The sequence below is a fragment of the Equus caballus genome, chromosome 3, assembly GCF_041296265.1.
Source record: "Equus caballus isolate H_3958 breed thoroughbred chromosome 3, TB-T2T, whole genome shotgun sequence".
Classification (NCBI taxonomy): domain Eukaryota; kingdom Metazoa; phylum Chordata; class Mammalia; order Perissodactyla; family Equidae; genus Equus; species Equus caballus.
The window spans coordinates 103,103,975-103,130,114 of record NC_091686.1 but is presented as its reverse complement, the minus strand read 5'-3'; the positions used below and the strand labels follow the sequence as shown (position 1 = coordinate 103,130,114).

Here is a 26,140-nt window from a genome sequence, read left to right as displayed (position 1 = left end):
TCAAAACCAGTGACTTTCAAGAGTTGAGTGTTATATAAGAACACTTATGTTAAAAAGAGGTGATAGAGATGAGGGAGAAACATGAAACTAGAGGTTAAATTTTCTTTACCAGGAGGTATGTGCCCCTAGACTGAGATCAACTTGAGCCAAGGACAGGATCTTTTTTCTCTCTTTATAACCAGTACTCAGCAAAGTGCCTGGCAAACATAAGCTATACAATAAATACTTATTGCACAACTGAATAGACGTTTCTCATGAGAAACTTACAAAGACATCCTGAGTGTGTGCGAACATTTTAGTTTTTCTTCCTTTTCTCTAAAATTTTAAGTTATGAGATGGAAAGTAATCTTTGCATTAATGTAAATGAACGTAGAGGAAAGGTCTGTGTGAGAAATATGTATATCTCCGTATCTGAATATATGTGCATGTTTATATGATGCATATTTGTCGATCCAATGAGTCCAAACTCTGAAAGGGTGGAGTCACGCCTGTTTTGCTTATCTTTGTATCTCCCAACTTTTATTGGGAGTTCTAAGTAGATGCTCAATAAATGCTTGATTAAATGAATGCAGTTGTTGATTTGCAATTGGATGAGAAATAACTGATGTTTCAAAAATTGTCTCTGTCTTCATCAGTTGCTCTAGGAGTAGAGATAACATTCATCTTTGGAAAGATAGCTTCCATTGTTAAGGAAACAAAATAAGAAAAAAAACACACAGATATGCTCACATACACATTCAAATGTACCTTTTGGGTATGCAAAGGTAAATCCCTGGGTTTGGGCTTTCTAGTTTAGAGAGAAGAGGTTGCTAAAAGCAAAGCTAAATTGCCCTACGTTTTAAAGTAAAATGATTGCTTTTGTCTCACCACCAAGACAGTGTGTTCAATGGAATTTTCCTCATCTTTTTCTGTATAGCCCTGGGCATGATTTTTGGCACTTACTGCATGTTCCACAAATCCAAGTTATCTTGAGCTAAATGTATCAACCTGAACTCATTTAGGGTACAAAAAACAGCAACATCGATCCCTTGGATATTTCTAAGTTCATATTTGAGTTACCATACAATTAAAAAACCCAAGACACTCTTGGATATATCAAACCATAAGGATTTATGCAATAGCAGAAAGTGTTTACTTTAAATTAAGAGATATTTTCATGTCTGGATTGAAATTGTTTGGAAAACCACATAACAGTACCTTCCTGTCAATCGCTATGTGCCAAATATGATCCTAAACAGTTTATAAACATCACCTCATTTCATCTTAGAAGTCACTGTTACTCCCACTTTACAGATAAGGAAATTGAGGCTCACAGAGTTTAAGAGATTATCACAAGACGGCACCACTGGGAGGTTTGCCTGATTTCGTACCATTCTGCCTTTCTCCTAGGTTAGTACTATCTTGCAGTGCTGGGCTGAAAATAAAAACACAAATTTAGTGTCTGGGTAGGAAGACACTTTCTCTTCTGCTATTGAAAATATCCAAAGCCTGTTCTAATTTATATGTGAAAGGGAAAATGGAACAGCAGCTGGGATTTTTAAACCATTTGTGTACATTTAATTTTTTGTCTTTGACTGAATATTTGTACTGAATTCTGAATACCAAAAAACCCATAATTGTGCTTTATATGTATTTTACATTTCTATAGGATAATTGCTTCTTCATAATAAAATATGAAGGAGATGTTTCAGAAATTTTGATCACTATTCTTATTCCAATTAGTTATACCCCAACAGATGTTTTCAAAATGATAGAACAGGCTTCATCAACTTTATTAACATTAGTATTTGAGAAATTACTTGCCTTTAATATACCTAAGGCTAGAGCACAGTTAATTGCTATATTATACAAAATTGCTAGGCACTCCCAAAATCTTATCAGCCTTAGGAAAATAGAAAGCAGTATGTTGTCTGGGTATTTTTAAGGCAAAATTTCATCCCGTTTTATTGCAATATTTAACATGAAGCACATGACTTTTCCCCTCAAAGAACTAACTTCATTCTTAAATTTTCACTTTCTTCTCTCTCTCTAGTCCTCTCTCTCTCACTTTCTCTCTTTTCTCTCTCTCTCCCTCTCTTACATTTTCACATGCTACTTAGTCATTAGTGGGTAAATGCATGTGATATTTTATGTCTTATCTATTCATAGTCCTAAATTCTAGGAGTTACAAAATAACACTTATCAAACTTAGCTTGGCTCGTTGAAATTAGAGCCCTGCATATGTCTTAATGAATGATAATATTAATTCTAATAAGAATTTAATTGCTTATTAAACATATTAATGCTAAGAGTTTTATGTTTCTTTTAATCAATACAACCTTGCAAGCAAGATAATGCTGTCTGCTAAACAGTGTACTATCTCTAATTGGACAGTGTGCCTAATCAATGATATCACATATGACTATGTCAGCTCCATCTGTTGTTACCTTTCATTCATTCATTCACTCATTCACTGCGGACATATTATTTAGCACCCACTATGGGCCAGCTACTGTTCTAGGTTCAGGAAAAAAAGCAAAGAGGGAAGCAGACAAAGTCTCTGCTCTGCAGTTTACATGCTCTCCTTTTGTGGGAACTTGAATGGGAACGAACCCCCTCTTATCCTTTGCTTCTATCCCGCAGCTGTTTTATTCACTGAATTAAAACAGACCTTAGCAGGCATTCTTGTTATTTCAATCATCTTAAATTGCACTTTAAATTACCACAGAAGTTTTAATATGGCTGAAGCCAAAACAAATGAGCCACAAAAGAGCCTATTTGCATCTCAGTAGACCACGTGTACATGTAGAAGCATGGGGAGCATGCATCTCATGTAGTTTTAAATATCTTCTATCAGGCTAAATATTTTGAACTAGAATTGCTCTGGTAGTAGGTATTGAGTCAATAGCGTTCCACGTAGTATCATACAACAGACGGCTTTTTCATGGTCTGCTCTTAAGCAATCAAATATATCAGCAAATAGATTAGCTAGAAACTTATGTTACGCACTGAATAAAGTGCAACTAATTTAAATAACTCCACATGGGTCATTGATTTCGTTTGTTTGCTGCAATTATCTAACTAAAAGAGAAAGATCTGGCCTGAATAATCCTGATGATGAAATCAGTCATATCATTAATCCTCACAAATAAAAATGGCAAGTAATAAGAGATATTGGAGTATATGAGGAAGCCATTTTGTGTATACCTAATTCTGCTTCCCCTTGTCTTTCCAAAAGGGCCTGACCGTGGCCCGTTAAGCATGCATTGCATATCTGCTTAGACATTCCCTATGGCAAGAACAAAGGCCTTGAGATAAAGGTGAAACTTCCCTCCCCCTCCCAACGTTGATATTTCCTTAAGGATTAAGTAGCTTTCCTTAGGTTAGGAACTGATTGCTGTGCTCACCTGTGACCACCCAGCTCAGGACAGTAGACTTGCCTCCTGCTACTCCCTCCAAGATAGCAGACCCACTACCTGCTGTGTCCATCGCTGTACCGAGAGGGCAATCTTGAGACTATCGTGGGAGGGACATTTCAATCATATGTAAAGCATCCTCTTTGGGGGTAGATAACCACTCTGTGCACCCCACTTCCTTGGTGCCATTTCTTCCTTCGGGAAGAAAGGCCCTGGGCCACAGTCCTCAGATTTCAGCTCAGAGTAAACTCTGCCGAATTTTCATTTATAGATTGGTTATGGATTATTTTCGTCGACAATCCTTATATCTAGATAAATGATTTTTCACAGAGGCTGTTTTGCTCCCAGGGAAAACTAGGCAACATCTGTAGACATTTTTTGATTGTCACAACTGGATGGATGCTAGTGGCATCTAGTGGGTAGAGACCAGGAATACTGCTACATATGCCACAATGCATAGGATAGTTCCCCCACAACAAAGAATTATCTGGCCAAAATATCAATAGGATTGAGGTAGAGAGACCCTGATCTAGACAGAGTATGAAGGGAAAGCCAAAATTTTCATTTCTGATATAATGTGATTCATTTGTGTTTCTTTTTTTATTTGGGTTGCAAGATTTAGAAAATGAAAATACAGGATGTCAGTTAAATTTGTGTTTCAAATAAAGAATTTTTTTTTAGTGTAAATATGTCACATGCACTATTTGGAATATATTTACACTAAAATAGCATTAGATTTTTATCTTAAATTAAAATGTAACTGTGTGTCCTGTATTTTATCTTGCACCCCTGTTTGTGGTACAGTCAATATTTACCAACGTTGGCCCTGTTAGCAATGGTACAGACCTTGTCATTTTATTTGTCTATCAATGCTGCACTTAATACATCTCAGGCACATGTATATGCCTTACCTAGACACAGTACAACCTAAGGTATAGTTTTGGATTAGAAAACAATTGTTGACAAGGAAGATGGCCAGTTGGAATTAGCAAAATTAGGGAAAATTAATAAAATCAGCAAAATTTTTCAGGACAAAGCAGCATCTCTAAAATATCTAGATAATTTTGATGGGAAATAAGTGATATTTCCATGAATTATGATGAATTCTATTGTAAGAAGGTTTATGGGAGTTTGTGATATGCCTGCTTTTACTACATATACGTGATCTTGATGGGTAATATCACAGTGGAATAGCCCCTTTGTGACTATTTATTATATAAAAATGAGATCGGTGATAAGTATTAGTTGAAACCTCTAATGTGGTTTAGAATCCTGGAGGAGCTGTTCATAGCACTTGTTCTGTGAAACAAATGGATCTGTGCTTTCCTGGTTGCTGGGGCTTTACTTGTTGCTGTGATAAGACACCTTTTTCTCCGTTCATGACTGAAACAGAATTCCATGGGCTTCTGGAAGTGTTGGATCCAGATGGCTCTAACTCGCTCTTGGAAAAGTGCCCTGAAGAGACCTGGCCCAAGTTCAGTGTTTCTCCTGGAGGCATCCAATTAGTGGTTGACCACATGGCATAAAGTCTGGTCCCCTTTCCTCTGTGGGACAACTAAGAAGGGTCATTCCACCTCAGAGACCCTGGAGAATCAACAAAGTTCTCTTTCATATTGGCATTAGAGTTCAACACCTCCTTCCACTCATTCCAACTTCCTTTACTTCCCCACAGAGTCGATTCCAGGGGACTTCTGAATAATCCCCATGCTTGCTAATATCCCTCTCAGAATATGTTTCCTTAGTGGCCAAATTAGAGGTCAGATGAGTCATTGGTTTATTGCCAAGGGCCCTGACTGATAAAATGTGGAACTTTGTATATTCTTTGCTGTAAGTTTTTGATTAGTATGTGAATGTGTACATACGTACACAAATAAACACATGCACACACACTTAAGTTTTTGTTTGCATGTCAGAGAATGTGATGCGTCTCTGTTTCTATCATGAGCCTAGAAAATAAGCCTTTACTTGTCCTGTCTGTGTAAAAGATAATTCAATATTTTAAACTTCATTTGATCTCCCAGGGAATGAAACCATTCTTATTGTGCATTAATTACATGCTTATATACTCTACTAGGCATTGTGTAGGATCCAAGCTATAGATAACCCAAATAAAAATTGAAGAATAAAAGAAACATTGTTTTTCATTTTATTATTAGTTTTATTTGTAATAACAGATTTATTGTTCGATATGGTTAACAATGTGCTTTCACATGCTTTTTCTCATTGTATTTTCATAAAATCATGTGAGCTGGCAAGCAGTACTGTTTCTTTTCAGAGGAATAAACAGATTTGATAAGATTAATTATCTTGCCCAAAATCGCCCAGCTAAAACGTCCTGGCGTCAGGTAGCTCTGGCGTCCTGATCTTTCTACTCTAAACCCAGCACAGAACAAGCTGCTTTAGAAGTGAATGTGCTGCCAGCCCTGACACTTTAGACTTGAATCTGCTTCTGAACTCTGGAAATTTTTCATCTGGGTAGTGATGGAGACAGAATACTTGTGGGTTGAAAGGAAAAAAGCAAACAGGGCAACTTTGAAAAGGTTAATCCTATGGGTAAACTTAGTATCTAGAATATTTATAGGGCTGCCAGGAGCTGAAACGCAATGTGTGAGCACATGAATCAAGACTGTGGGAAAATTTGAAGCACAGAATATGACATAACTAGACATACAGGCCTAGTATATAACAGACTTCAGGAATTATTTGTAGAAATAATTAATGAATAAATCTATAGTGAATGTACAGCTCCAGTCTGGCATGACCATCTGGTAAGAGCATGTATTTTTCAGCTTCTGAAAGAATCAGTCTTATGGATGCCTCAGATTATTACATGATAATGTGTTTCCTTGGGATTGATGACTTGAGCCCCTGCGTCCTGATAATGACCTTTGCTTGAGTCTCAAATGTATAGGTGTTATGCTGTGGTAAGTTGAGTAGCAAGGACTGGATACTGACCTCAGGTTTGTAGTATTTGTAGTATTGGGGGTAGTGTTGGAGAGGGTACTCAGTGCTCATGTGCCTAAGATCCTACCTGAAAGTAGGCCCCTGCCTCTTAAGATATAGCCACTCCTATTCATATGACTTTGTCTTGCCATCACTTCCAAGCCACAGAATTTCTTCATCAGAGAATTCTAAATATTAGCAAACTTACTGCTTTATTCTTCTGATTTGCTCTGATTAAAATACAAGCTCCTTGAACGCAAGGATAATATTTAAGAGTGCTATGCCTTTAATACAGTGATAAGTTAATAAATCTCTTTTAAGAGGCCTAATTAAACAGAACTAGGTCTTGAATAATTGGAAGAATTCAAGTAGCAGAGACCAGTGGAATGTGAGTCCATGATGGCCAAATGCATAAGTAAGTTTGTTCTTTAGTGAAAACGTGTGGAAAGTAATCTGATTAGAAATCACGCAAATGGTAAAGACTTGAAGGAGGGAAAAATGAATTAGGAAACATGTGATCATATTCTTTAAGTTTTTGACTGTCAGAAAGAGAGTTCAATGTGATTGGACAATAAAGAGCCAAAATAGCTACTGGGCAGAGAAACCACCTGATGCAAGGGAACTTTAGGAAAAGCCACCATTGGTGTCTCAGTAAGATCAGAAAAGTCAGGAAATATCAGCATAGAACATCCAATACTATGGAAACCAGTTGTTATTTATGAAGAGAGCATATTATAACATTTCAAAGACAGAATATTTCTTGTCCTTTAATATTAAATTCTAATTTTCACATCATTCTTTTAGAAATCTACAATCCAATTCTATAAGATTGACTGCAATTTTACAAACTATATAAAATCTACATAAAATAGAATATATCTCTGATTAATAAGTCCTCAGAGATAAATCAGAAGAACTGGGACATAGTATGTAAGATCTCCAAATACTTCCAAGTTCTCTCGATTGCCAAGTATGCAGCTACCCCATATTTTCTGATTTATGCCCAGTTTTTCAAAAAGATGTACCTTTGCCTCTTGGTTAAGAAAAGATAAATGACTATATATTTTACAATGATGCCAATTAAAATTAGGCTTCAATGATATCAGATAAAAGTTTTCTTTCATTTTTAGTAGAAAAGAGGCAGATCTGAGGTAAAGAGTTTATTCAGTTTATGTTTCAAGGCATTCATGTAACTGTTTATTTTGGTTAGCACAGTGTTCCGTTGCACAATTAAGTGCTATTAATTTACACCATCTCTATATAATGTGATTTTTTTCCAATAGACACGCTCGCTTATTTGATCTGACTGCTGCCACATACAGGTGTCTATAACTATTGGTCAAAACATTTCTCCACGGCTTGCAGTGCTCTCTTTGCTCAACACACCCTGTGGAATTCTAAAGATAGATGTTCTGATGAGTTTTCTGAGTGTGATCTCAAATCTCTGAAGTTTTCACCTGAGTAAGGCTATTGAAGAATGCCATACACATCCTTTACCCATTATCTTCCTATCTACACTTGCTTCCCTTCAGGGCCATTATCAAATTTGACCTGATCTAAGATCCCTTCACACATCACTTTCTATCAGAATAAATTTTGCATTTACATCCCCTTCACTTCCATAGAATTTTGTCTGAATATTTATTACACTATTTATGTGAGTCTGATTTGTATTATTAGCCATTTATATATACTTACCTCGTCTACTAACTTATGAGTCCCTGTGATATTAGAGGAAGAAGGGAGATAGCTGTGGGGACATCATTGATTTTTAATTTACCAGTGTCTTAAACATCTGACTTGAACATCCTAAGCTATCAATGAATCTTTATGGAATTAAGTGAAAAGTCTGAAAGTCAGTTTTAATAATTTTGTTTTGAAAAACCTATTGATTTTGCTAGAAGAAATCCTTTCATAGATATGAATTCAAGAAATATTGTATATGGTAGAGAGCAAAAGATCAAAGTATAATCCCTGTCACTTGATTTGTGACCTTGGCAAAGTTACTTTGGGGGCACAAAACACTGACGCTCAATCCAGCATATTTTTGTTATTTTCTGTCTTGATAACAATGTTAGATTTGAAAATGACTACCTATAGATATTAGTTTTGCCATTTAAAAAATTTAAAAAATAATAATATCTAATTTTTATTTTTTCATGGGGTCAATGTGATCGCCAGTTAAGACAAAATAAGTAGAACTACAAGCTACAAGAAAAACTGAAGTAACTGTTAGTACTGTTTTCTATTTCATGATCTACTATGTTGGATTAATAGGTACTCTCTCCTCTTGCCTTATGCAAATTTTAAGAAAATTAATAAAACAATGGTTTTACAATATTTTATAATTTGCAGATCTTGTTTATGTATATTATCTCAGTCCTCACAGTAGACTTGGAAGATTGGCTTTATCTGCACACTGCTAAAAATAGTCTAGAAAACAAAATTTTGAAATCTTAGCCCTGCTTTTGTGTGTGTGTATGATTTGTTTTTTCTTCCTTTTGCCCTAGAAACTTTATATGATGGCTTATTTTTAGTTTTCTTTTGGTTTTCTTCGTTATCCTTAAGTGGTGAAAATAGTATGAAAGCATCATATCTAAATAGAAGATATTTATTGCATTATTGCTATTTCAAGCAAAAAGAAATAGAATAAAGAGAATGACTCAGCATCTCAACATAAAAGCCACAGATCATAGTTTGAATATTATCATTGAGAACAATTGCTGGACATCTGTTGTGTTTGAGTAACTAGAAGATCTCCTCCGGGTGAAATAACACCTCGGCACTGCTCTTGAATATCTTCAAAAAACTGAACATTTGTGTAAGCGTATCTTTCTAATAATGTTAACGTTAATCTTGTTCAAAACTGCAGAGTAACTCCAAACTCTTAGGTCGATTTCCTATGACCTAACATAAATTCAATGAAGAAATTATGCAATTAGGTGAATCATACCTATAAAGCAATGTTTCCATAGCCTGAAAGTCGAGGGGTTCTTCTGTTTTCGATAGGGTATTGTTAGCGGTGCTTCGACAAAGATTTTAAACAGTCCAAATGACGTTCTTTATTAAGCAAAGCTGGTCACTTGTTGCATAAAATCCTTAATTTCTGCAACATCTGATACTCTTGTCCAACCTACTTTGCAAATCAATTCGTTAGATTCTCGTTCTCTGGCTTCTAGGCTCATGGCAAACTTGAGTCTTGTCTTCTATCTAATTATTGTGATCTTTTTCACACTTTTATCTCTGGCCTAGGCGAACTCATTCTTCAGAACTTCTCTCTCTTCTTTAATTTCTTTTGATTGTATTCTGAATATATTCCTACAATTTAATTTATTTTCTTTGTGTATATATTATCAGATTTTATAATCTAAAGTCCCTCTTAAAGTTTAGATTTGTAATTTCAACTGTTTGATATCACTTCAAAGATGCCTGATCTTTATCTAAATAGATTAAACAAATATATTATTTGATCTCAAAATTGTCACTCCCTTTTCCATCTTCTTGATTTCTGCTAATTATACGAGCGTTACCCTAGATAACTTCAACATTTCAAATAAATTGTTTACATCAACATCTGATTTTTCTCTTATATTGTGAAAACTGATCAAATGATATGGATTCTGACTCCAGCTGCATCATGAGTTTATTCATTCTTTATTAACTTGTTCATCCATTCATCCATCCAGCAAATATTTCTCTTTTCTTTCCCACTTAGCTAAATCTCATTAGCAGTTTCTGAGACAGTCTTCTACTAGTTTCTATTTCTCTTTTCTGTCACCATTTGAAACAACCCTAAAGTTAAAAAAACAAAAAAAATTAACATCCAGAAACATAAAACATAGTTCTGATCATATCACTCTCTAATTAACAAACAATCATTTCTTGTTACTTTTCAGCTTAATATGAAAGCCTTACATCGGCAACTCACGGTCCATAACATTGAATCAATTCATCTGACCAAAATTCTCAGTTCACTTGTACATATAATCCATGTTTAAACAAAACTAGATCATCCACTGTTACCTGAACACTCTTGTCAATCTATGGCCATAATAGTCCCCTTCCTACTTCTGTCATCACTGCCTCTCTGCATCTGTTTAGGCTTAGCTCAAATGCCATTCTCTTTAAAAATCACTTTTAGATTCCCCTTAACTCAATGCTCTCTCTCTTCCTCGAGAGCACCATGAGTCTACGTCTCCATTTCTCTCTGGATTTATCATAATCTAGGGTTTTCAGACTAAAATTCAGGGAACTGAGGGTTTCCTCAGAGATGCTGTAGAAATTGTCTTGGAGGGTCAGGGAAAGGATTAAGTGGGTATAGTTTCAAATTTTAAAGCCCCAGCTTGAATCAAAGCCATTACACTTTTATTTTACATATAATTTGTTTCTGCATGACACTTATTTTGAAGACAGTGTTTCCGTCTCTTGAAAAATAAAGACCTCATTTAATTTGTTTTATGTACTCATTTAGCATGAATCCATTTATACTGTAAGCTTGTTAAGAGCAGAGGTTATATTGGACTCACTTTTGCTTCCTACTCTCTCCCCTAAGTTCAAACACGGCCCCTGAAGGAGTAAAATAATGGAGTGCTAATTAATCTGGTTCTTTCAGTGGTATGCCTAGCAGAAAAAGCATATTTCTGAGTATGGATCATGATCCACCTAGGAGAGCTGAGTTGAATCAAAAGACCTTTGTTATTCACAGGGAGGGAGTTCAACACAGCAGTGAGTACAGCCTGGTCTCCAGCGGCAGACGTGCTCTGGTCCCCAATCCTGTCTCTGCCACTTACTAGCTTAGTGATCATGGAAGCTTTACATTATGCCTCTGTCTCAATTTCCTCAACTGGAAGACAATGCATAATAATAAAAGTACCTACTTCACATAGTTGATGCAAAGAATAAGTAAGTTAAAATTCATGAAGCTCTTGGTACAGTCTCTTGTCTCATACACGGTAAGAAGTATATGTGTTAATTATTATCACTTTAGTTTACATTTATATAAATATGGCACATATTTATATAGCCTATTTTATATTTACTTATTAGTGTATATTTGTCATCTTTGTCTGCCCAGCATCTGAGTCCCTTTCCTATGCTTGAAGAACTCTTGCCTGATAAGGACCAAAGTCCCACCTCTAATACAGGGGAGCAAAAGGCTTTATATTCACCCATCCTGCCAGGGCAGGCATGTAATGTATGCTTAACCAATTAGGCAAGTCTTCCCAGTGCTTTGACGTGGGAGCTAATGGTGTAAATAACAAGGAGAGTAGAAAATATCTTCGAATGGTGGTACCAGTGACAGGAATCCTTGCATATAACATCCAAAGAAACTGGTAGCGGCAGGGCAGATTGTAGTGGTCAGGCATTCGTAGCCTCAGATGTTATGAATTCATTCCAGCTGTGTTTCTGGTAGCCCGGCCACCTTTTCTTCCTGATCTTTCTCAGAGCCTGTTTCTCCAGTCATTCCAGTGATAATGGGAACCATCAGATGTCTACTTAAATACTATATGCTTGGTAGCTTTTTTGAGATATAATTCACATACCACACAATTCATTCAAAGTATACAATTTGATGATTTTTAGCATAGTCACAGAGTTGTACAGTAATCACCACATCAATTTTAGAATATTTTCATCACCCTCAAAAAGAAATCCTGTATGTAATAGCAATTACTCCCTACTCCCCCAAACCTCTTACTTCCAGCCCTAGGCAACCATTAATATACTTTCTGTCTCTATGGATTGATCTACTCTGGATAGCTTATATAAATGGAAAGATGCGATGTGTGGTATTTTGTGACTTGATTCTTTCCCTTAGCATAATGTTTTCAAAGTTCACCCATGTTGTAGCATGTATATTACTTTTGAAATATATATTTTTATATTTGTAAAAGAAAGGAGTCTTTTGCAAAATACTATCCCATTTTAGGAATATGCATTTTATTTTCTAATTATAAGTTAATAGACATTTCGGTTATTCTCACTTCGAGGGGTTAGTTTTCGAGACCAGTCTTTGGAATTTGTTCTGATTCCAGGCGGGCTCTTCTCAGCTCTTTCTTTCTCTGGTGAACTAGCTGGCCCACAGCTCAGCTTGCTGCACTCGTAGAGCTACCAAACTCTTTTTAATTGCTTACCACCGAAATCTCCACAGTTTTTGATACTGCCCTTAGATTTGAACTCCACATACTCTGTTCAAAATAAAATCAATTACTTTGAAGAGAGCTTGAGAACTCTTTGTTCTTATGGCCTATCTCTCTGTCTCAGCCAAGTCTTTGATTCAGGAGCAGGGATAGTGGCCTATGTCTCCCACAGTGACATCTGCTTTACCAGTAGGGTGCTCAGGGTGGGTGGCAGCTTGTAATTCTCACCAGTTGGCTCTTCCAGCATGGACCCTCCTCTTAAGAATGAAGTGAGTATTCTCCAGATGCAGTATTCTAGGCCTGCTGTGTCTGGGGTACAGCCTCTACCTTACAAGGTCCTCCCCTCCCAGAGGCACTCACCTGGAGTTCAGCTTCTACTGCACAGAGATGTAGGGGTATGAATAATGCTGGTGTACTGCTGCTCTCAAGTTGACACTGTGGCCCTTGATTGGGAGCTGGAAGAAGAGAAAAACCTCCATTTTCTTGGCGACATATGCCCAGAGTGGCTCTCCCATCATACTGATGGAAGGGGAGTAGGAGGTAGCGTGCTATGCTCAGCTACCGCAGACTCTCGCTGTTCTTACTGAGATTTCATTTCTTCACTTATTGCATGTCCTTAGGACCATCTCTGGGGACTTTAATTTTTTTCATGATTTTCACCATTTCTGGTTATTTTGCTGGGGAACAGTTTTGCAGGGCTCCTCACACTGCCCTTCTGAAGTCATACCCATCAAAGTCCTATCAGTAAATCCCCTCTCTACTTATGTAACCCAAATTTAGTTTCAATTTTTTTGTATCTCAGAACACCAGCTAGTGTCATATGAAAGCGCTGAAATCAGACATCTAGATAGCAAGACCCACTGTGAGAGTGGCCAATAATTCTCTCTTGAAAAATGTGAAAGTGGGACTGAAATGAATGTAGGAAACATAATGCAATTCCACCCTGAACATGCAAGGTTTAAGCTATTCTGAATGCTTTCTTCCATAGAATAGTTTATACTTCCAAATTTGAATATATTGAAAAACATACTGTCTTAGCCCTCCCTTTTACTCTGCTAGTGAATTTATGTAACCTGTGCTTAGTTGTCCTGCAACTCTTTTTGAGGAGGTCAAAATTCAAATGGAATTTTAACATGGAAATCTACTTGCCTGCAATTAAAATATTGTAAGTTACGTTGCATTTAAAATTCTCTGATCCCTGGTTGTGTATCAGTTCTTAAGTTTGGAAAACACATAATAGAAATGTCTCTTACATGACATTCATAGATATTTATGAAGAACAAAGAAAATGTAATAATATGAGTGTATATTTATTCCCACATTACAATTCTCACTCTTTAAAATGCCAGGTGTTTCTAAAGAAGACATTTAGGACAAGGTGTTTGGAAAGTGTTTGCTTATTAAACAAGATTCACACTTGAATAATTGTGAGAAGATTTTGAAATAGTTTATATTATCTTTTGGTAAAATTATCTGGCTGTACAAATCCATATCCATTTGGAACAAAGGATCTGGGTGTAGGCCATAGGACCTAAAAGGCAGATGCATGTGTTAATGCCCATTGTAGATAGACATACCAGCCACTTGTCACAGGTCTCAATCACCAGCCATTCCTAATGGTTAAGAGACAGTGTGATAGAATGAAGTCACCAGACTGAAGTCTCCCATCTTAGACGGGTGTATTCTAGTTATTTCTGTAATTAAACTTTTCCCAATAATAAACTATAAGCTCCTTGTGGTCAGAGACAATGTTTTCCTTGATTTCTTGCTTCTTCTTATGCATCATAGAATCTTTCTTTTGTTATGGCAAAATACAGACAATACAAAATTGACCCACTTAACCATTTTTTTTTTCTTTAGGAAGATTAGCCCTGAGTTAACATCTGCCACCAGTCCTCTTTTTGCTGAGGAAGACTGACCCTAAGCTAACATCCGTGCCCATCTTCCTCTTCTTTGTATGTGAGATGCCAACCACAGCATGGCTTGACAAGTGGTGCCGCGTCCGTACCCGGGATGTGAACCGTCGAACCCTGGCCCTGAAGCGGAATGTGCAAACTTAATTGATGGGCCACGGGGTCAGCACACGACCCTCTTAACCATTTTTAAGTGTACAGTTAAGTGTTATTAAATACATTCATAATATCATGGAACCATCACCACCATCCATCCCCATAACTCTCTTCATCTCATAAAACTGAAACTCTATAGCCATTAAATTATAATTCTCCATTTCTCCCTCCCCCTAACCCCTGTAGACCACCACTCTACTTTTGAGTCTATAATTTTGACTACTTTAAATAATTAACTTAAAGGGAATCGTGCAGTGTTTTTCTTTTTGTGACTGGTTTATTTCACTTAGTGTAATGTCCTCAAAGTTCATCCATGCTGTAGCATATGTCAGAATTCTTTTCCTTTTCAAGGCTGAATAATATTCTATTGTATGTATATACCACATTATACCACATTTTACTTACCCATTCATTTACTGATGGACATTTGGGTTACTTGCACATTTTAGGTACTGTGAATAATGAATGCTGCTTTGAATGCGGGTGTACAAGTATCCCTTTGAAACCTGGTTTTCACTTCATGTGGATATATATCCAGAAGTAGAATTGCTTGATTATAGTAGTAATTCAATTTTTAACTTTTTGAGGAACTACCATACTGTTTTCCACAGCAGCTGTACCATTTTACATTTTCACCAACAGTGTATAAGGGTTCCACCTTCTCTATATCCTCCGCAAAACTTCTTTTCTTTTCTTTTTGTTATGGAAGCCATCCTAATGGGTGTGAGGTAGTATCTCATTGTATTTTTGGTTTGCATTTCCTTAGTAATTAATTGTGTTAAACACCTTTTCATGTGCTTATTGGCCATCTCTCTATCTTCTTTGGAGAAATTCTATTCATGCATTATAGGATCTTGTAGGTGTATAATAACTCTCGACAAGTGAATAAATGACTGCCTAAAATTCTAGTCCTAATTTTCTGAACAACAGAGTTGTAGAAAAGTTTTTCATTGCTAATCTCTACATGGTAAGAGAAGAAGAAAAAGGAATTATTCAATATAAAAGTCTAATATACAGCTTTTCGTATTGTAGTGTTTATAGTATGAGAAATTAGGGAAAGCGTTAGGCGGCAGAGATGTCGAGCCTAGACGCCATTGCACAGCGATATCATGGATATGTCACATATCCTTTCAAGCCTCAGCTTCACCATTTGCAAATTAAATTATTTACTTTCAGTTATTTTTTTAGACCAAATAGTTGTAATTCTGCATGTTTGATATCCAAGTTACAGTTGATACTTTTCAATCAATCAGTTCTTAGTGGTAAGGAATATATATGTATATATATAAGACTTAGCCTTCTCATTTTTTTGTGTATTAGTCTCTTTACTACCTATGTGATCAAGAACTGAATTCTTAATTATTTGGTTACCATCTTGATAAGTTAAGCCTGATACAGATTACTGGTAAAGGAAAAACTCAACTTTAAATAAATTCTCCTAGATTTACCAACCTTTTCTAGAAGTGAATGGACTGTAGATTTTTGCCAGAACATTTTTCTAAGATTCTGTGATGACCTGGGAATGTCTTGCACCACTAATCAATTCACAAAAAGCACTCCATGTAAATCTGTCTCCTCTGCATTCTTTGCACTATTCTAACAGAGACATTTCTTTAAAACAATGTATTTGTTATTTAATGCATCCATGCATATTTGTTAGATTTTTGTTTTATCTTTTTACCAAAAGATAAAATTTTTTGATCACCGCTTATCATATTAATTTTTCTGTAAGTTATTGCCCAATAAACGTGCAGACAATATTAATATTAAGGAGCAGTTTTAAGGGAATTAATCTCATATTTGCTTAACACATCCTGTTTAGATCATAAATCTTGCAGTGTGCCATGAATTTTATGCATTCAGATATCCAGCTAATTTTCATGTTGATCATAGTCATGTAAATGTTCTTTATTTCCCTGGTATTTTTTCAAAGTCTGTTAATGCGGGAAGATGATTTTTAAGTAATTATCATATGGAACATGTTCCATGTGAAGGGTCAAGGTGTTCTATTGCTATAATTGAATAATAAGTTTTTTTCCCAATTTGTAGAAAAAATACCAGTGGAAATGATTTTTTTAACTTTACTTTTTTCTTCCAAATATATTTGTCTTAGAACATTGACTCTTGTTGTATATTACTGATCTCATATTTGTATAAAATGATATCTGACATACCACAAAATTGTATCTTTCTAAGTTAAAGGTGCATTATATTCAGTATCTTGGTGTTTTAATAGTGTTCCAGAAATATCACTGTGACTTGCAGCTGCCGAACCAACTGAATAATTTTGAGAAACACTGCTCTAAATTTAGAACTTAAAGAAAACAGAAGGAACATTATAAATGTAGAAAAGAGGAAGTTAATATTCCTGGCTACGAAAACTCTTTGAGTACTACAAGATGTAATTAACCCATAAGTGTACATATATGATATCATTCACTGAGTGCCCTTAACAGTTTTCCAGTAGAAAATTGTTTTAGAAATTGCCAGCCAGAGTGGATATTAAAGTTTAGTCTCTCTTTATTTGGATGAAAATGTTCCTCACGAAAAACTTTAAAACATTTATAAAAGTTCATTTACCAGAAGTAACTGCAATTCAAATACTGAAACTAATTTTATTTGAAGAAACAGAACCTTGTTTTGATAGCCATAATGCTGCAGAAGAAGAGTTAGAAATTTACTTTCAATGATGGGGATAGGGATCTCTGTTTCCAAGCTACAGAATTACAATTGAAAGAGAGAGAGAAGGAGAGAGAGCAAGAGAAGGAAAGAAGGGAGGAAGGAGGAAAAGGAAGGGAAGGGAAGGGGAGAAGGAAGGAAGAAAGGGAGGGAGTAAGGAAGAAAAGGAGGGACAGAAGGAGGGAGGGAGGGAAGGAAGGAGGGTTGGAGGGAAGGAAGGGGGAAGGAAGGAAGGAAAGAAGGAAGAAAGGGAGAGAGGGAAAGAAATAAAATAAGCCAGGTCTGAAGAATAACTTAGGAGGAGGATGCTGGGATATGAGTCATTATTATCTATATTACATACAATGATGTCTTAATACAGGCAATTTTTTTTAAGGTTTTAAGCATTTTTCCTTCATTAGCTTGATTTTGACCCGTTACTGAAAAGAATTAGGAAGATAATACTATTATTTTCATAATCAAGAAATAAAATATTCTTTCCTCCCTCTGCAAGCCCCTGGTAATTAATTTTCTTGTCTGCTTTACTCCCTTTTATGTAATTTTCTTCAATACTTTCTCGACTTCAATAGGAATCATTGTACCATAATAGACAAAAACAAGGGCTAAATACAAAGGCGCAGTGAAAGCGTGTTGACATGAGAACAACATGGCAGAGAAGGGTCGCATGGTGTATTTTGCTAGAATGCCTATCTTAAGCCCACAACATGTAAAACACACTTTCCAAATGTTGGGAATCCAAAGGCTTTTCAAAATTTCCATATGTAAGTATGACATTTTACCAATTACATCTGAAATGTAACTCAAGAATTTTCCCTCATGCCATTTTTTTTAAATGTTATTTTAGAGGAAATAAATTTTGGAAGCAAATACAAATTGCTTCTATTTAAGCACTAGCTGAAAAGCATTGCATTAAGAGATATGTGCATAAGAGAAAGTTTAGAGTTCAAAAACCAAAAGATGTTTTATACGGAAAATGTTAACCTATGAGACAGTCCGCAGATGACTGCCCAAATTCATATTTAAGTAACAAAATTAGCAGAATCTTCTCAACTTACATTCAGTAGACCCCTCAGAAAATTCTAAGTTTTCTCTGCAGTTCAGAGGATATTAAGTTACTTATTTTATAGTTGAAACAGGGCAAGGACCCAATCTTAAAATGTTTGTTCCATATGTCAGAATTCCAAGGTATTTCTCTGAACAAATGTATTTATGTAGTAGTTGTTTTAACTTATTACCCACCCTCTAGGTCTAGAAATTGATAAAAAATTAATGGATGCCACTGCATCAAGTCTTAATCAATACTATGACCACTTCACTCATTTTCACTGCACTAAGAGCAGAAAACTTCTCTATTCTAGGCTTTTAGCCTTATCCTATGATTAATTATCATGCCACAGCAACACAATAGTAGTTCAGTTTAATTAGCTATATGGTTTACAGAGAACCGAATCAAGACTTCATTTTTCTGCATGAGATTTACGCTCTTACAGAGGCAAGCTTTTTCCGGATGAAAATTATTTCTGGTCATTCCAAGAAAAAGAAAATCTAGCAAAAGAGAAACATAAAATATACATAAAACATTTAATACCTTAACCTCAAACTTTTGAAATAATAATTGAATGAATGATAAAACTATGTTATCCTTAATTAATGAAGACATTAACTGAATTGTAATTTGAGCAAAACAGTTAAACTGGTTGTATTAGGGACAGCCATCATATACATTTTGGAATGTTTGGGAAAGGAAAGAAAACACAAGCATCTCCAAATATGCTTTTGGAGATAATTGTCTATCCGTGGAGTACCCTCACTTCTGACTCTTTACTGCATCATGTATATAGTTACCAAAACAATTTCCTGTTCACTGTGGATTCACCATTTATTCCCAATTTCCTAAGTTATTATACAAGTGAATGTTAACCAAATGATTATAGAAAAGCATAAATTAGGAGCTGGCCCAGTGGCATAGTGCTTGAGTACACATGCTCCACTTCAGCGGCCCAGGGGTCGCAGGCACAGACCTAGCACAGCTCGTCAGGCCATGCTGTGGTGGTATCCCACATACAAAATAGAGCAAGATTGGCACAGATGTTAGCTCAGGGCCAATCTTCCTCACACACCCACAAAAAAGCATCAACTAATGTATATGTACATTTTGTATACACACATATATGTGATCTATGTATGTGATGTTATGTATGTAATCTATAAGTGGTATGATCTACAAACACTTAGATTAAGCTTTTATATCATTATACAGTGCTTTTGAAATGTTTGAGTCGAGGACTCTGAAAAAAATGATGACAGCAATATATCCTGTTCTCCTTCAGTTTGTTTATGGTTTTAAGTTATTCATAAATCTTCAATTTTCCCACATCCAAAGCACATCCATAGAAACTCTAGATTAATATCCTCCATGTTTAACCACATCAGGGACAAGACACAGAATCAATGGTGTTTTCGCAATAAAGATACTGGAAATACAACCAGTCCTCTCAGAATTGAAGGTTGTTGTTCTGTCTCTAATGTGATTCATAAGGATTCGATCTTGGTCTTGGATGCCATCTTTCACAAATGCACAGTAAAATCAGTACCTGTTTTATGCAAACTTCATACTGCATAAAATAAAAATCTCCCCTAAATGCTCCACTCAAGATTCATAATGAATTCTTTTTTTTTTTTTTTTTTGAGGAAGATTAGCCCTGAGCTAACATCTGCCGCCAATCCTCCTCTTTTTGCTGTGGAAGACAGGCCCTGAGCTAACGTCCATGCCCAACTTCCTCTATTTTATATATGTGGGATGCCTGCCACAGCAGGGCTTGCCAAGCGGTACCATGTCCGCCCCTGGGATCCGAACCAGTGAACCCCGGGCCACTGAAGCGGAACGCGCAAACTTAACTGCTGTACCCCTGGACTGGCCTCAATTCTTTTTTTTTAAGCAGAAACTCCTCCATTTCATTCGCATAATATTGCTAACCAAGATCACTCTGATTTTTCCTTTCTTGTTCAATTAATGATATTTGTTTGGTTGTTGTTTTTATTGTACATTCTTGAGAACATTTTCAAGTCAATTTGTATTCCTAGATAACTTATAAATCGGGATAGAGGCAGTTTTTCAGTGTTCTGTCTCTGTATCTGATCTTTTCTCTTGCTCTAAAAGACATTGTTTTATCTTCCCAACCTGTTCACTTCCCCTGGTTGGTTATTTGAATGGATTTAAAAGCATTTCAGCCTCTTGGCAAATCTCTTTTTATCTTAGTTTTTCTCAACCTTAATCTATTTTCCTGTACCAAGTCTGTAATTCTGCCCCTACATTCTTTTATTTCCTATGAACTTATCTCTAATCACAGGCATTTTTTTTCCTGCATAAAACCTGCAATACCCTGTGTTACTATTCATCCCATTCGGTTCTCACAGATTCCATAGATCAGCATTTCCATCAGCATTCTGGGCCACACAGATCCCTTTTCCCGGCTCACAGCGCTTCCTATAGTTATCTCAGCCAAATGAGGGTGTCTGTGCAAAAGTCTGTGTAACGACTATCACTGTTAACCTTATGTTATTTTCTCTAGTTATTTGCAGACAATATTACCGTTAGCCACCGAAATCAAAAAAACAACAACTTGGACTAGAATGTAGGTATTTGCTCTCTTTTTGCCTGAACCACGTGATTGTCGGTTTTGTGGTTCTCCCCTTCTCTGTTTAAGGCAGTTGGTTCACGCCTGCAGAGACAGCTCCAGCACCAACATCTGCCTGAAATAAGTGGTTTAGAGAAATATTTAAAGCAACAGTCTGAACACACCTCAAGTACCTATTGGTCTAATCTGATCTTGTTTCTTCATTCTGATTTTACTGGTTTCTGAATTACACACCTGACAGAATTCTCAAAATAGCAACATGCATAGTATCTTTGTTTTATTTCCAGGACTTTGGTCCTCACTTCATTGCCTGCCCTCTCTCATGTCTCTGTTGGAGAGCAGAATCCTGATACCAAAACCCAGCTTGCTAAAAGTAGGACCATATCTCCTAATGCCGGGGTTTCTTATAGATAACTCCTGCTCCTGAATTTGCCAGAACTCTGCTATGAGACCTGTTGGGAGATGTTGCAATGCAGTGTTGGCCTTCCAGGTGCCACTGCTGTGCTACATAAGCACACATTGCCTCTTCCTCCAGCCGCCCAAGAGTACCTGTAGAGGCTGCTTATGTGGGCTTCTGACACTTCCTTTGGCTGCTTCCCCAGAGCCTATAAGGAGGAGAATGCATTCCTAGCGCTCCTACTTATGCACTGGCACACTGAATTTAAATGATGCTTGACTGTAAACATGGCCATTGGGACACTAGCTGTGTCTCCTTTATTTTCCCTATCTTACATGGTTCATATCTGTGATACTTATGCTTTCTTTGTCATCTCTGTCTCTTTCTCGTTCTCCCTGGTAGCTGTAGCATCTCAGTTGCTTTCTATTTCATTACTATTCTCATGCAACTCAGGCTTTAGTGAATCATTCATTTATTCATTCCTTTATTCAACAAGTATTTAGCAAACACACATGGCTGCGCTGTTTATAGCATGGAAGATGCAAAGGTCAGTAAAACAGACCACTCTCACTGATACGAAAAACTATAAAAAAAAATAAGTAAAAGTTACAATAATTTATAATTGCAATAAGTGCCACGAAAGAAATGAAAAAGCCTAATGTTATCAAGGAGAGAGAATGGGAGTGGGGACAAGAGTTACTTTATACTGCATCATCAGGACCAGTCTCCCTACAGAAGTCTTTGAATAAACACCTTGATGAAGTGAGGATGTGAGCCGTGCAAATATACAGGAGATCAATGTTCCAGGAAAGGTAAGAGAAAACAAAAGCCCTGTGGTCAAAAAGGGTTTCGTTGTTAGAAGAACAGGAAAATCTGTGTGGCTGAAGCAGAGTGCCTGCATTGAAGCATGGGGTGGAGCGAGCTTGGAAATGTTACAGAGAACTTATGAGACATGCACAATAATTTGGATTTTATTTTTAATGAAGTTAGGAATCAAAAGAAAGGTTTAAGCCAGAAAGTTCAGGTGGCTGGCTTATGTTTAAAAATGGCTGCAGCCAGTGCAGTAGTCCAAGTAAGAGATGACGGCGTCTTGGACCTGGGTAATATTAATGATATTGATAAAAATAGATATTTGGGTATCTTTGTAGGTTCAACTGACATACCTCCCTATGGCTCTTTGGGGAATGTCATTCATCTCTCAGTGTTACTTTATGATTTTTACATCTTCATAAGACAGCCAAAGATTTTACTTCACATGCAGAATGATCCCAGTAAAAATTCAAGGTGTCTTCAATGCCCAGTTATTGTCTGGGCAGAATACAGCTTCTTAGGAATGGGGAACAATATTCACATACAGCTAACATTAGCAATGGGGGAATCAAAAGATAGACCAATGGAAGATTTGGTTGTTGAAAAGGAATGATAAGAGCTGGCAGTAAAAATGTCAACATTTCTAAGAGGACATAGTGGACATTGTATATAACGATGCATGACTTGAAAATGAGTATAAAGTATTTAGCTTTGATATAAAAGATGCTATTGGAGAAACACATTTCAATTATTTCCTTCTTAAACCAAAATAAAGAAAATTTCCTAAAATGTAAAATATGTTCCCTTGTGACTCTCTTATTGCTTATAGTATATAGTATGTGAAACTTCAGCATAGTGCTCAAGGCTCTTCAAAATCCATCCTGTTCACCTTTATCGGTTATTATTCCTAACATATGGTTCATGTTCTTGCCACACTTAATTTCTTAATTATCTCTCCGTACTTTATACATTTCTTTTAAAAGCACTTACCTCTGCTATTGTCTATTGTCTCTACTTAGATGTTTCCCTCTTGCTTATCCAATTCTAAAGTTACTATTTCAAATCCCACTAAAAATATCACCTTCTCTATGAAAACTACCCTGAGGTTAGCAATGAGTTTCCATAGCAGTTCCTAGACATCTTTAATTTAGAAGAGTCTACTTTCTATCTAGGTAAGTTTATATTTCTGTATCCTCCACTAACTTACAAACTGCTTCTTGAAACGATGGTATTATTTATTTTTTTCTTTGCACACTGACTATACAGAATAGTCGACTACCAATAAATGTGTGAGGAATTGAATTAAAATCCTATTGCACGTAACCATAATCTAACCCAAAACCACACCAAATAAACTGACGTGTAATTTGGACTGAAAGCAGGGACCATTGTGTTATATTGTTCCTAGGGTTGTTCATCAAGGCAGGCTCTATTTGCAATTCCGTAATGAAGACAGAGATGTTTACATGACATCCTCACATTTTTTTGGTCTTACAAAATAAGCACATGCTTCACAAATTTTTATTACAATAATTATCATCATAGAGGCCAAGCCATTCAGATGCTTTGCAACTTGTTCTCCTGTATTATCTTAATTAATCTGACAGCATTGGTTTAGGTAGGTAGTTGCTAATTCTATTTTGGAAGGAAAAAATGTAGAAGCAGAGAGGGGTTAAGCAACTTTCCTAAAATCTCATAGCAGAGAGATATAATTCCATGTCTTTCCGACCCCAGAGTGCTTGTCCTTTCCTCTGTATTACACTGACATAGAGAAACAAAACATCACCTTAGAAAAGGGTAAGGGTGCACATTAAGTCTCTGATGCTGCTCTAAGAAATAAAGAGGAGAGCCTGCATGCTCTATTTACCTGTAAGCCTGTGGTGTTCATTAGGTGTTAAAAAGGTTTGCTACTGGCCAACCACTAAGGGGCAGTGATACACAATTATCAGCTCACTGTGGATGTGAGCTGTGAGTCAGGGCAACTCCAAGTCCATTGCAAGGAAAAGAATTGAATCCTCTTGGTTTTATTTCTCAGTAGAGAACTGGAGCAGAAACAAAGCAAAACACTTTGTCTCCCCCCAGGATCTAGTTATACCTTTTACTAAGACAAACACATCACATTCGATTCTCCTCTGCCACTGCTGACAAGAGAGAAATACATTCAGAGAACCAACTGGAGCAGCCAGATTACTCTCACACAAAAAGAAACGGTGACTTCGTTTACAGATCACTTTCTCGCCTTTACTCACTGTCCTATGCTCACAGAAGCAAGCAAGTTAACATCTATCATGAAAAGATGTTCTCTTTTCATGGCTCAACTTTAAGATTTCAAATGGGCTATAATGTCTGAATGCTTGGCCTCCAGCAATTAGTGTACTGGTAGCTAATGTCCTCTAAGCTTTATCAGCTCCAGATTCTTTGCATAATATCCTCAGATATTGCTTTTATGCTGGGCAAGGTTGGAGGCAGGGAAATTGCTATTGCAAAGGTTAGGGAGAAAATCCTTGTACTATAGCTGACATGCCGTATTGATCTAGTACAAAATCCAGCCATTACTGAGACAGATGGGGGAGCTCTGAGACTCTCAATCCAAAAATTGCATCAGCTATTGCTGATGCTGCTGCACATGCTGACAATAGCTACAGTCTGAAAAGCACAGTTTACATGCCTGAAATAAATTGTTTTGATTAGAACCTTTAGGAGAGAAAGTCATAAGGTACAGTTTTATTGACTACTTGCCAAATAGCACAGACCCATGTACTGTAAGCTTGTTTTGCTCATGTAAGTCCAGTTCCAACTAGGCTTTCATTTTCTAAGGTTACGGACTTGGAGTATAATATATTATCATTTACCCTGAATCATTGCACACGTGGCATATGAGGAAGTAGAATTAATTCTCAAGTGTTGCTGACCTCTGTGTATATGTTTGTTTATTATCTTGTTTTCTTATAATAAATATACTCTAATTTTGTGTGATGAAGACTGCTTTGATTGCTTGGTAATCTGTTAAGTGTTGTGGCCAACAAAGTGAGTTCAAAAAACTGTCACTGGGCACTAAAGAAACAAATTGTAAAGAGAATAACCATGTAACTAGCCATATTTAAAATGCCTACTCTCCTTTTCTGCTCTTCTTTCTTCCCTGAAGCATAGTTTTTTCTCCTGCAGAGAGCTTTCTTTTAATCTGTTGCTGTTTTTCAAAAACAAGACAATTGAGTGCAATCAACCAAACAAAATTTGGACAAATTGTTGTGAAATGCAAAACGAGAAACCAGCATGCTTTTCTTGTTCTTTCCAAAGCTGGACCTGTGTTACATTATCCTCCAAGAAAGCAGTGCACTGTGATGCTCTTTTCTCAGTGAAATGCATGGAGATAATTCTTTCTTACTTTCTATGTGGGTTTCCGAGTTGGCCATTACAGATAGAATTGAGTATACACAAGATTTACTATACGTACTACAGTATACCTGTAATGAGACCATTCTGGTGTGCCTGTTGTGCCTACATGAAAACAAACATCTTGCCTAGAAAGAAAATGTTTTCCATACATAGACTTTTAGGAGTACATAAATTAAGGATGGCAGTAAAAAGAAACCATATATATTGTCTATGTTATTACAGACACTGTCTTGGATGTGTTACATGCATTATTTCATTATATGACAAATTTACAAAAAGAAATACAATAGCTATACACTGCTGTACCTGTTAAGTGTAAACTTTTTGTTCATCAATCTTCTGATACTTACTATTCCTACTAAGTTCTAACTTTGCGTCAGATTAATTAATCAATTAATAAAATGAATGTAGAACATAATGACTTCCCTCTGGGATTTAAAATCCATCCAAGAGATGTGAATTATTGCATTCCGTTGTTAGTTAGGAAAGGCTAAATGTCAAATGATTATTAAAGCTGTGTAATAAGATACCAATAAGGGCCAGACATTGCTAGCTGAATAGAACAATAATTTATTTTATATAACAAATGCCTATTAAAAAATGAACAGGTGTTAATTGAAATGGCAACATCAGTGTATATGGCTATTTGACCAATCGCACTCCACGTTTCATA

The 26,140-nt window shown here is 36.3% G+C and overlaps 1 long non-coding RNA gene across 1 annotated transcript in view; it reads right to left on the bottom strand.

The window, feature by feature from the left end:
• Positions 1-5,549: 5,549 nt before the first annotated feature.
• The window catches only part of LOC138923489 (uncharacterized), a 38,304-nt gene continuing 17,713 nt past the window's right edge, over positions 5,550-26,140 (bottom strand). Inside the window, exons 2-3 of the long non-coding RNA XR_011437153.1 lie at positions 12,839-12,933; positions 5,550-10,130 (exon numbers count right to left, since the gene is read on the bottom strand). This is a non-coding gene — a long non-coding RNA (uncharacterized lncRNA). The remainder of the gene's footprint in view (positions 10,131-12,838; positions 12,934-26,140) is intronic.